Source organism: Carassius auratus, chromosome 10, assembly GCF_003368295.1.
Source record: "Carassius auratus strain Wakin chromosome 10, ASM336829v1, whole genome shotgun sequence".
Lineage (NCBI taxonomy): Eukaryota > Metazoa > Chordata > Actinopteri > Cypriniformes > Cyprinidae > Carassius > Carassius auratus.
Genome location: NC_039252.1, coordinates 5,302,843 through 5,316,324, shown reverse-complemented (window position 1 = coordinate 5,316,324; position 13,482 = coordinate 5,302,843).

Genomic DNA, 13,482 nt, shown 5'->3' with positions numbered 1-13,482 from the left:
GTAATTGATAATACAATTAAGAATACAATGTGGATAATAAATTGGTTGAAAACTTTTTGCCATGTGTTGAAGTTGAATACAAATTTAAAACCTGCATTATTTTATCATTTCGATTCAACATTTTGGTTTATTATTACCAAGTACTTGTAATATAGTACATTATCAAAGTGAGCAGGTTCAATATTTTAGATAATATGTATCTAATGATACATTCAGAACATTGAGCACATTATATGAATAGAATCAGATTTAATTGTGAATTTGAATGTAAACATTTTCCATTACATTTTTGTTAGGAGGTTGACCTTTCCTCAACTCTTGCCTCAAAGGTTTTTCTTTGACAAATTGCATATATCATGCGATAAGTCACATTTTAGAGAGCTGAGAAATTGAAAATATAGGTCTTTTGTAACATTTCTAGGTCTTTTGTTAGATTTTTTTTTTACTTTTTTTTAACATTTTATGCTACACTGAGTTGATCTATTGCAAATCTAATATTAATTTAAGTACCCCACTTCATAATAAGGTTCAGTTTGTTAACATTAGTTAATGGATTGTATATAATGAGCTAATTCTTGTTAGTTTGTAATGTAATGCATCATTTCTCAAAATCAGTTCTGATGAAGAAACTAACTCATCTACATCCTGGATGGCCTGAGCACGAGTATGTTTTCTGCAAATTATTTTTTTTGTTGAACTATTCCTGTAAAAGTATTGGTCATTATTGGTTCAAAATACTTTTAGTTTATCTGTATTTTATTGCTTCTTATGCATGCAACAGGTATTTAGGTGATACATTTTTGCTTTATCTTTGTGGCATAGCAGTCCAGTGTAGAAACTGTGGTTTAGTATGTGTTGGATCAGCACAGTCAGATTGGACTGAGAGTATCTGATAACATCAATCCACTATCTTGTGGGTTTCATATGCCAAAGTCACCACAGTAGCATCTGTCTTGTAGAATGCAGTTTAGACAGATGTGTGTATTTCTAAATCATGCCTAATCAAGTAAATTTGGCTCTCTAATTACATTCTAGAGACAATTCGGTGATAATGGAGAAGTTAACTTTGAGAAGCTATAAGCTTTGCTGTGTCATAATGAAGAGTCTGAATACTAACACTAAACTGAATATAATTATTAGTATATGTATATGATTATATTATATTAATAGTTAACTAGATGAGTTAAGTTTAAAACAAACTTTGACTTTGGCTTGAAAAACCCTAGAAGAAGTTATAAAATCTTGAAGTTTAGTAGACAGATGTTGATTTTATGTTGCTAACATGATTTAACATGTGGTCTTGTATATTTTAACATGATTAACATGTTTTTAACACAACTAGCATGTTGTCAGCGTGATCAACATTTAACATGTTTTAACATGTTAGCATGTTGCTACTGTAGCATGTTTTAACATGGTGATGTTGCTAGAATGTTGCTAGCATGATTCCCATGTTGTTAGCAGGATTAGAATGCTGTTAGCATGTTTCTAGCATGGTTAGCATGTTGCTAGCATGTTTTTAGCATGATAAATATGTTGTTAGCATGTTGCTAGCATGATTAGTATTATCATTTTCCTAGCACTTTCAGTATTATGATTAGTATGATGTTAGCATGTTGATATCATGTTCCTAGCATGATAATCATGTTGCTAACATGTTTTAGTATGTTTAACATGTTGTTAGCATGTTTTGGCATGATTAGCATGTTGTGCAAAAACAATGAAAATTTGACTAAATCATCAAGTCTGATTCAGAAAAGATATAGCAAAGTCTGAATGTCTGACCTGAGTTTGCTATTGTAGTTTGTAAATTCTGTCCAAATTTGGTCTCATAAGAACAAGAAAAGATTAAAAAGTAGATCAGTAAGATGGCTTTATCAAAATAATAATTAATAATAATATAATAATAATAATAATAATTAGCCGTGTAAATACTTCATAAAGACACTTGTTAATAACACATACATCATTTATTTTATAACAGTGTGTATGTGTTTAGATCAGTAAAAACTCAGATGTAAATGTTCAGTAAAGTGTAGGAGTTTTTTGCTGTGCTGAATTATGTAAGGCCATAATGTTTCCCAGCATGCAGCTGTGCTGGCCGGCCCACTAGAGGAGTATTGATGTTTTATGACATGCCTTGAATTATCTCTCTGCGAGATGAACCTTATTCTCTCTGTCAGTGATCTCTCTGCATCCCCTCGGCCTGCTTACAGAGCCAGCGTAGAGTGTGGGTCGGACGCATGTTTTACAGTCACCGGCTCAAGGGAAAAGTGTTGGATGCGTTTCAGAGGTGGGCGACTGTATGAATTACAAACATGATGAAATGCAAATAAACATGCAAATGTTTGTCCACATCTATAACTTTTCCATATGTACTGGAGTGGATTCTGCCTATAAGAAGAGTGCTGAAGGAAATCAAGATATATTTGTGATGGTTCAAAATTAAGTCACATTGTTATAAGTATGGAACCATGCAAAAAAAAAAAGCATGGCTTATTAATTTGTAGCCATGTTTTATTCGTTTAATTTATTTGAGTGAAATTCTGGCCATATTTGACTAATTAATTTAGTCAACAAATAAAAAATAAATTAAGTTGAATAAGTTTTGGTTATTGAATTAATGTTGTGTGTGCAGCTCAGGAAATTTTTTTTATTTGTTGCATTTTCAGTAGAGTAAGTAACATGAACATTGTTTGTCAGACTGAGATGCTATTGGGGGAGGGACATTATTATTTGAGAGCATTTGATTGGGCAAAAATCTATATAGTGCAGGGTGAGTCATGAATATAATTGACACATTTTCTCAACAGTAAAAGATGACTGTGGTATGTGGGAAATGTGGATTTTGAAAAATTTTTAGATATAAAGTAGAATATAAATGACCGAATTTAGAAATCAGTTGTTTTTATTTAATCTTTAACATGTTTTATATTTGGACAGTCTTTAGAAATTGTCATTCAACTAGTTTAGAGTTTAAAGGAATAGAAAAAATCAACCTAAAAATGTAAATTAGCTGATAATGTACTTACCCCCAAGATGTAGATGAGTTTGCTTCTTCATCAGATTTGGAGAAATGTTGCATTTCATCACTTGTTCAGCAATGGATCCTCTGCAGTGAATGGGTGCCGTCAGAATGAGAGTCCAAACAGCTGATAAAAACATCACAATAATCCACACATACCACTCCAGACCATCAGTTAATGTCTTCTGAAGTAAAAAAAAAAAACGTAATGTTTGTAAGAAACAGATCCATCATCACATCTGAAATACAAGTGCTTTTATTTATAGCTTTTTCCAGTGAAAATACTTCTCGTCTGAATCAGGAGAGAAATGTGCACAGATCAAGCACTGTTTACAAGTGAAAACAGCCCAAAACGGTTTAAACAAATATTTTTTGTGATTTTGATTTCAGGGGATAACAGAATATTAACTTTTTTCAGCGGAGGAAGCATGATTATAGATAACACACATTACAGAGTGTTTTAATAAGCTGTTTGGACTCTCATTCCTAAATATAAAACATGTAAATGAAAACAATTCATTCTTTATTCATTAAATTTAGTGAACACAGCATGGGAATGTCTCTTGTTTTATGCTTTATTTCTTGCATAAATCTATTTCAGAGCCAGTACATAAATATTGAGATTTACAATATATTGTCAAGAGGTTCTTTGATCAACATTTCATCCTAAGATTGTTACAGAAACTTTTAAAGAAATGCAGTCATTCTCTCTGCATTAACTTGCTTTTATTTCAGACACTACAAATTAAATACCACCTCAGGTCAAAAGAGTGAAACAGCAAAAACAATGCAGTTATGGAAACAAATCAAAACAGACAGTGCTATTCTGATGGATGGACATTCGTTTCATTTAAATACTTAAATGAAAGATATTATAAAGTGTGCCTGAAGTAAACTTTCAATAGCTCCATTTTAGCACACAATCACAGAAACTTCAGTATAACCTCAGCACTACATGAATGAGACTCTATATATTAAAAGTACAACTGCAGAGTATTTTCATTAAGTACATAAGTATTTAAATGTATTTGTAGTATACTTAGCATGAAATAAATGTATTTCAGATACATTTTAGTATTTTAAAAAAAAGCCCTTCGTGCTGGTCTAAGCTGGTCTTGTCAGCTGGTTTTCTGCAGAAGCAAACAGACGCAATCATGCAAATAAAATATGATTTGTTTGGTGTGAGAAGTGAAGAGCCACCGCAGGCTTGTTGTTGAAATCTTGAGGAAGAGAGGAGGATTTTTCATCCTACTCACTCACTCACTCACTCACTCACTTACTCTGCTCCAGCTCTTTGTATAGACAGAGAATAAATAAACACGGCTCAGGAGTGCCGGCCGAATGGACTAATTTGCCCTTTTCCTTTTATTTATTTATTTAAAGCCTTCTTCCTTTGACACTGCTCATTCAAGCATAGGCAGACGGCTCCTGAAATGGCCGTAAGCTCACAGGATTTTGAACAGATATTACATAGATGAGTCCAGTAAACGCTGACTCAGTTTCTTTCAAACAGCCATGAGCAAGACAAATCTGCAGCGCACAGTAAAGGTAAGTATGCTTAGTTGCATATGGGTTACATCAGAAACCATACATCATACAAGTTACATCATAAATTAGCATTGGGGAATTTATATAAAAACTCTCACATATTTTTAGTTATTTTCCTTGATTCCTAAATTATTAAAGATGAAAACACTTTGGAAATCATTCTTTTATGCAGTTCAATGAGCAAATCTCACAAAATCAAGTCCTACATTTATGCCCAAATTCAACAGGGGAAGAAATTGTGACTAAAATCATAAATTATAAATGTAATTAATATTTGTTAATGAAATTATATTCTACAGTCATATGTGTAATATATTAATACAATTAAAATTAAGATTAATTCATATATATTTAATTATATATATATATATATATATATATATATATATATATATATATATATATATATATATATATATATATATATATATATATATATATATATATATATCAATCACTTTTATTTATATAGTGCTTTAAACAAAATACATTGCGTCAAAGCACTGAACAACATTCATTTGGAAAACAGTGTGTCAATAATGCAAAAATATATATATATTTTTTTTACTCTATTTTTTTATAGAATTAATAGAATTGCTTTAACTTGTAACTTGAAATTAGGCAGTAATAAAGTGATTTCTTATTAACCAAGACATTTTATTTTCTGTGAGATTCACATCAGTAGTGTGAAGGATTCACAGAGACAGCCAGAATAACTGAATTAACCATGAGCTAAACACTTCTGATATCAGTAGTGATAATATCCATTATTTTATCTCTAGTTCTTTGTCTAAAGGATACATTAAAGGATACAATACATTCTGTATTCCCTTCATCCAAACAAAGACGCTGTCCTTCCACATTATACAGTCAGTTAATCAAATTAAGGACATTTTAATTGTGTGCAGTGATTTAGAAAGAGTAGGTGTCAATCTGATGAGGGCCATGGAGGTCATGTCATTATTGGTGTACAAACACTGTTCAGTCCGTGGACCACGCTTTTACTTCTGCATACTTAGAGTGGTGCTTTCTTAAAAAGAAAAATGTCTGGTGCATTGATGGACATTTTTAACCAATCAATCCCAAATAAATCCCAATACTTTCCTCATCAGTGAGATCTGCCTGCCTGGTAAGCAGTGTTTTACTGGATCTGTGTTCTTTATGAATGCTGTTTTTGTGGTTTAGTCTCTCATCTCTAACCTCCCTCTGGGAAATTTAAAATAGGCTACTTTTCTTCACCTAACATGCTAACGTACTCGTTTTATGGTTTTGCAAACATTGTGAAATGCCACCATCTATCGACAAAATATGAAACTGCTTCATGACTGCGTTACTCATTTATTCCATCTATTATTTATTTATTTGCTACATAATAAAACCTGTTTAGTAAATATTCAAAATGTAACATTCACAGTTTATTGTATATAACTTTATGCATATGAAAGTTCTCATAAACCGTATGAATTTAAGTCGTATTGTCATCTATTTTAATATTGTTGTGAAGACACTCTATAACAATGAATCAAATTAGAGTAAGTTATTTAGTATAACGCAAATACAACTGGAAAAAATTGTGTGAAATAGTTTCTAACTTTTATTTGCAGAAATAACATCCGTTTCCACACTTTATCGTGTGGACGTAAAATATCATGTAAAATATCTACTAGTGTACCGGAAGTATTTTAATGGACCAATCAAAACGCTCATACCTCAGGGAACCAATCAGAGCGATTACATATGATGACACAATACGGCGGGAAATTTTTATCAAGTTTTTTAATGGAATCATATGTAGTGTATTGGAGGACTAATATTACTGTATTAATACTATGTGATTTTACCCGAGTAAATTAGCCCGTGACATGATGCATAGACCTGTTACAAAACAGTGTTCATAATTTGATCATTACAAAATGATAATAGACTTCGGATATGAGAGTTAAGGTTGATGTGTATGGAAAGCCATTTTAACATTTAATTCGTAAACAGTAAAGTATCTAAAAGTATCTATTTTCATGCTACTAGTGCTTCTTCATTAGCTACTAATGCTTATTCTTTAGCTACTAGATACTAGTGTCTTTTTTAAAGTTACTGGTACTTATCTATTAATTGCTAGTTCTTAATATCTTCTTTCACATCTGTAGCATCAGTTGGAGCAAGTCGTGGCCTAATGGTTAGAGATTCGGACTCGTAATCCAAAGGTTGAAAGTTTGAAAGTTTGAGTCTCCGGTCGGCAGGGATTGAAGGTGAGGGGAGTGAATTTAGTGCTCTCTCCACCTTTAATACCACAACTGATGTGCTGTTGAGCAAGACACTGAATCCACAAACTGCTCCCCAGGCACCGCAGCAAAGAAATGGCTGCCCACTGCTCCGGGTGTGCGTTCACACTGTGTGTGTTCACTTCTCTGTGTGTTCACTTCTGTGTGTGTGCACTTTAATTTGTGTGATCCTTGATGCGAACCCCCACAGCAGTGCAAAGTTAATTCTGACTTACTTGATCTAATATTTTATGTTTTTTTTTTAATGTTGCAGATTTAAGAAGCAAATGAGAATTAAAAAAAGGGATAGTTGACCCAAAAAATTAAAATTTGAAAGTTTTACTCACTCTCAAGTCATCCTAAGCCGCATTTCCACTGCAGGAACTTTACCCAGGAACTAGGGACTTTGGCCTGGTACTTGGTGTGTTTCCACCACAGGAACCAGGAACTAAATAATGTTCCGAGTAAAAAAATGCCCCTCAGAAAGTCCCTGCTGGCGAGGTGGTACTTTTTCAAAGTTCCGGAACTTTCGGGGGTGGGACTTTGGCGCTAAATATCCTGATTGGTTGAGTTCATGCAGCATTGGTTGAGTTCAACCACCATTTATTCGGATCAACATTTTCAAAATATTCCTGTTATTGTGTCATGAAATGTAATTTTAAAAGTATTTCAGGCGAGAATGTAGTTGTTTAAAACTCAAATCTGTTGTTTATTCATAAATACAGCACCTATTTAAAAATGTGTTTCGCCGATCTCTGATATGGTGAGCTCCACGCAATCAGCGGGAGCTCAGTGATCATCTATCCGACGAGAAGCAGCCTCACCTCGGATAGACCTTCTGATTTGTGATGCTGGCTCTGTCTCTTTAGTGGTTAAACATAAAATATAATTCAGCTGCGGGGTAAATCTAACCGGTTTTCTTTGGTCTGTATTCAATTTATCTATATGTTAAAATGAAAATAAAAAAGGCAAGTCTATATAATATTTTGTTTCATTGTAATGGCTGTATATAACGTTACACATATCCCTGAACTAAGTACATTTCTGCAGCTATTGTTATGTTTAAATGAAAACGAAAGGAGGCAGTGGTATTTTATATACTATTTTGTGTTATTGTAAATATACTGAGGGGAAAATTGCAGTAGCCAAAGCGATCTGAGTTCACGCAGCATTGGTTGAGTTCAAACACCATTTATTCGGATCGTTTTCAAATATTACTGTTATTGTGTCATGAAATGTAATTTTAAAAGTATTTCAGGCAAGAATGTAGTTGTTTAAAACTCAAATCGATGGTTTATTTATAAAGACTGCGCCTATTTAAAAATGTGTTTCGCCGATCTCGTAGACGGTGAGCTCCACTCGATCAGCGGGAGCTCAGTCCTCATGTATCCGCAGAGAGAAGCTTCACCTCGGTTAGACCTTCTGATATGTGCCGCTGGCTCTGATGTGTCTTTAGTGGTTAAACATAAAATATTATTCAGCTGCGGGGTAAATCTAACAGGTTTTCTTTGGTCTGTATTCAATTTATCTATATGTTAAAATGAAAATAAAAAAGGCAAATTTATATAATATTTCGTTTCATTGTAATGGCTGCATATACACATATACATGAACTAAGTAAATTTAGTTGTTATTATGCAGCTGTTATTATGCTTAAATGAAAACCAAAGGAGGCAGTGGTATTTGATATCCTATTTCGTTTTATTGTAAATATACAGTAAGGAAAATTGCAGGAGCCAAGACGAGCTGACTGAAGTTATCAAGTACGCTGCTGTTTATAGATTTACCGGACTTGCGTCGTCACGGACATCACACTCCCAAGACGAATGCACAAAGTCTGAACTAACTACCCAGGATGCACTTCCAAAATCATCATACTTTTTTTTTTTTTTTTTTTTTAAATCAGCGGTACTTTGTATTGAGAAACGCGCGCAGACCTACGTCACCAGTCTATTTGCCTAATCTTCCCAGTACTTTACACCGCGGTGGAAACACAGAAAGCAACAGGTCTGGGGGGAAAAAAGTTCCTGGTACAAATGTTCCGGGTAATTTCGGTGGAAACGCGGCACTAGGTGACTTTCTTCTTTCAGACCCATCCAGTCGGAGTTATATTAAATATTGTCCTGACTCCTGGCTGTTCCAAGCTCTATCATTGCAGTCAGCGAGTGTTGCAGTTGAACAGTCCTGCTGTACTGAATCCATGTGTTTTTGTAAGAAAACTATCCATATTTCAAAGGTAATAAACACTTTTCTCTCACTTACGTTATCTGTCATGTGCAGAAGTTGTTCCAGTGGATGACAGTACGTGCGCTTCAGAGATATGCTTGTCTCACGAGTTTGTTTATAGGAGCAAAGGAAGCAAAGTTTCCTTACTTAAAGGAAAAACGGTCTCCTCTTTGTTTATATTGAAATTCTCTAACATTTTTCTATGCGAATCATTGGTTTGTACTACTAATTCATGACTGGCATTTTGTTTTTTTCTCTCTTGCATTCAACTTTTTGGCTACTTGTGGACTGTTCAACTGCATGACAGAGCCTAGAATAGCTAGGGCAATTTTTTATATATTATCTCTGACTGTGTTTGTCTGAAAGAAGAAAGTCATATACACGTAGGATGCCTCGAGGGTGAGTAAAACACAAGCTAGTTTTCTTTTTGGGTTGAACTAACCCTTTGTTGCATTTATTTTCAAACAAAGGTCTTCTTAATGATTTTCAGTTTTGTTTAAGATAATTAAAGCAACAGTTTTTAAATAACGAAATAATATGTCAAAGTATCGTATTTGGGGTAAAAAGCGTTCCTGCTGTTGGGGCTAAAGACGCACAGTAATTAACATTATATTTAATAGATGGCTGATTTTTCCATTATTTGATGTGACATGGTTAGATTCAGATGATAAATATCATATGTTATGTTGGGTGTCCATATTAGAGATAATCACCAGTTGTTTTAGAACTCATATCCAACATTTTAAAAGGAATAATTTACCCAAACATTAAAATTTGCCATTATTTACTCACCCTCGTGACATTCGTATCTTTTTTTTTTGAAGACCACCACATCCTTGCGGTCATGGCAGAAGCCCCCAAGTGCGGAGCAGAAGACCACCACATCCTCGTGGTCGAGGCCAGAATCCCCCAGGGCGGAGCAGAAAACCACCACAACCGTGTGGTCAGGCCGGAATCCCCCAGGGCGGAGCAGAAGACCACCACAACCGTGTGGTCAGGGCGGAAGCCCCCCAGGGCAGAGCAGAAGACCACCACATCCTTGTGGTCGAGGCCTGAATCCCCCAGGGCGGAGCAGAAGACCACCACAGCCGTGTGGTCAGGACGGATGCCCCCCAGGGCGTAACAGAAGACCACCACATCCTTGTGGTCTAGGCCGGAATCCCCCAGGGCGGAGCAGAAGACCACCACAGCCGTGTGGTCAGGGTGGAAGCCCCCCAGGGCGGAGCAGAAGACCACTACAGCCATGTGGTCAGGACGGATGCCCCCCAGGGCGTAACAGAAGACCACCACATCCTTGTGGTCGAGGCCGGAATCCCCCAGGGCAGAGCAGAAGACCACCACAGCCGTGTGGTCAGGGCGGAAGCCCCCCAGGGCGGAGCAGAAGACCACCACATCCGTGCGGCCAGACCAACGGGAGGACGAAACTCTGGTAATCCCATGGTGTTTATACTGGATTCCAGAGGATCGGTGCTGACTTGACTCTGCTCATGAAGATTATTGTTGACTTGCATTTGTTCATGAAGATCCCCGGTGACTTGACTCAGTCCTTGAAGATCACCGGTGACTTGACTCTGTCCCTGAAGATCACCAGTGACTTGACTCTGTCCTTGAAGATCACCAGTGAATTTACTTGACTCTGAAAGGTCAACGGTGACTAGCCTTGTCTCTGGAAAGTCCATGGTGACTAGTCCTGACTCTGGAAGGTCAATGGTGACTAACCCTGACTCTGGAGGGTCAATGGTGACTAACCCTGACTCCGGAAGGTCGACGGTGACTAACCCTGACTCTGGAAGGTCGACGGTGACTAACCCTGACTCTGTAGGGTCCACGAGCACCTGACTCGACTCTGGAGGGTCAACCGGAACCTGACTCAACTCCGGTAAGTCAATGGGCACCTGACTCGACTCTGGAAGGTCAACAGGTATCTGACTTGATTCTGGGGAATCAACTGGAACGTGACTCGACTCTGGAAGGTCAGCAGGAACTAACCCTGACTCTGGAAGGTCAACGGTGACTAAACCTGACTCTGGAAGGTCGATGGTGACTAACCCTGACTCTGGAAGGTCAACAGTGACAAACCCTGACTCTGGAGGGTCCATGAGCACCCAACTCGACTCTGGAGGGTCAACCGGAACCTGACTCAACTCTGGAAATTCAACGGTCACCTGACTCGACTCTGGAAGGCCAACAGGAACTAGCCCTGACTCTGGAGGGTCAACGGTGACTAACCCTGACTCTGGAGGGTCCACGAGCATCTGACTCAACTCTGGAGGGTCAACCAGAACCTGACTCAACTCTGGAAAGTCAATGGGCACCTGACCCGACTCTGGAAGGTCAACAGGAATCTGACTTGATTCTGGGGAATCAACTGCAACGTGACTCGACTCAGGATGGTCAGCAGGAACTAGCCCTGACTCTGGATGGTCAACGGTGACTAAACCTGACTCTGGAAGGTCGATGAACACCTGACTCAACTCTGGAGAGTCGACCGGAACCTGACTCAACTCTGGAAAGTCAATGAGCACCTGACTCGACTCTGGAAGGTCAACGGGAATATGACTCGACTCTGGAAGGTCAACGGGAATATGACTCGACTCTGGAAGGTCAATCGGAACCTGACTCAACTCCGGAGGGTCAATGGGGACCTGACTCAACTCAGGAAAACCCACTGTAACTGCCATCCTCTGCAGTGGCTGTGGTGTGGGGCTGGCTTCCATCTTGCCTCGTGGTGTGGGGTTGGTGGCCATGCTGCGTAGCGGTGCTGGGTTGGCAGCCATCTTACACAGCGGCCCTGGCTCAGCCGATTTGCGCCTCCTCTCCCCTCTCTGTCCACAATGGGGAAACGGCGGCTCCCCTCCGAACCCCGGGTCAACAGGAGGGCACAGTGGAGATCGCTGCCGGACCTCCTCTTGACTACTTCCTCCTGAGCGACCTCCCCTGGTTCCACGGAACACTACCAGGCGGGTACCCTCAAACCCATTCCTCACCCGCTCGGTGACTGGGAAGGAACTATGGTTAGACATACCGCTGGATCCACTTTGATGAAGTCCTTCTGTAACGATTCGACTACCAGTGAAAACACAGGGAGACGCGAGATCCTATCGCAGGTATGTTTATTGGGATAATCCAAATTCGTCGTCAGACAAGCCAGGGTCAAAACCAGAAATGCAGTCCAAACAAACAAAATAACAAAACAAGGAAGGGAACAGGAAAGGGAGGGAAATGGAACGGGAACTCAGAATGTGAGAATGGAGGAACGAGAAGACTGACATATCGAAGGGTAAGGACTCCATACAAACAACAGGGAAAGACAGGTATTTATAAGGAGACTAATGACAATAGATTGCCTACACCTGGTGCAATTAACTGGGGTGCAATTACTGTGAAGACATGACCAGACTAGAGGAATTATAGTGCCTATGGTGAAGTGCCTAAGGGGAAGTGAGCTCACTAGTGGACACCCAGGGAAACAGAGACTGACAGCGTGACATTATCATGCTGTAACATGAGGTGATGGTCGTGGATGAATGGCACAGCAATGAGCCTCAGGATCTTGTCACAGTATCTCTGTGCATTCAAAAGCCCATCAATAAAATGCACCTGTGTTTGTTGTCCATAACATACACCTGCCCATACCATAACCCCACCTCCACCATGGGCCACTCGATCCACAATGTTGATATCAGCAAACCGCTCACCCACACGACTCCATACACTCTGTCTGCCATCTGCCCTGTACAGTGAAAACCAGCATTCATCCATTCATTATTCAAACCGATTGTTGCAGCAGCTGTCTGGGTGGCTGGTCTCAGATGGTCTTGGAGGTGAAGATGCTGGATGTGGAGGTCCTGGGCTGGTGTGGTTACACGTGGTCTGTGGTTGTGAGGCTGGTTGGATGTACTGGCAAATTCTCTGAAATGCCTTTAGAGATGGCTTATGGTACAGAAATGAACATCCAATTCATGGGCAACAGCTCTGGTGGACATCCCTGCAGTCAGCATGCCAACTACACGCTCCCCCAAAACTTACAACATCTGTGACATTGTGCTTTGTGATAAAACTACACATTTTAGAGTGGCCTTTTATTGTGACCAGCCTAAGGCACACCTGTGCAATAATCATGCTGTCTACTGTAATCAGCATCTTGATATGCAACACCTGTGAGGTGGATGGATTATCTCAGCAAAGAAGTGCTCACTAACACATATTTAGACAGATCTGTGAACAATATTTGAGAGAAATAGGCCTTTTGTGTACATAGAAAAAGTATTAGATCTTTGAGTTCAGCTCATGAAAAATGGGGGCAAAAACAAAAGTGTTGTGTTTATAATTTTGTTCAGTGTATACCTAACTGTTGCATTTCAGAAATTTTAATTTTTGTGACAATTATTTTACATTTGAGACTATTCCTTTAATACAATGCTT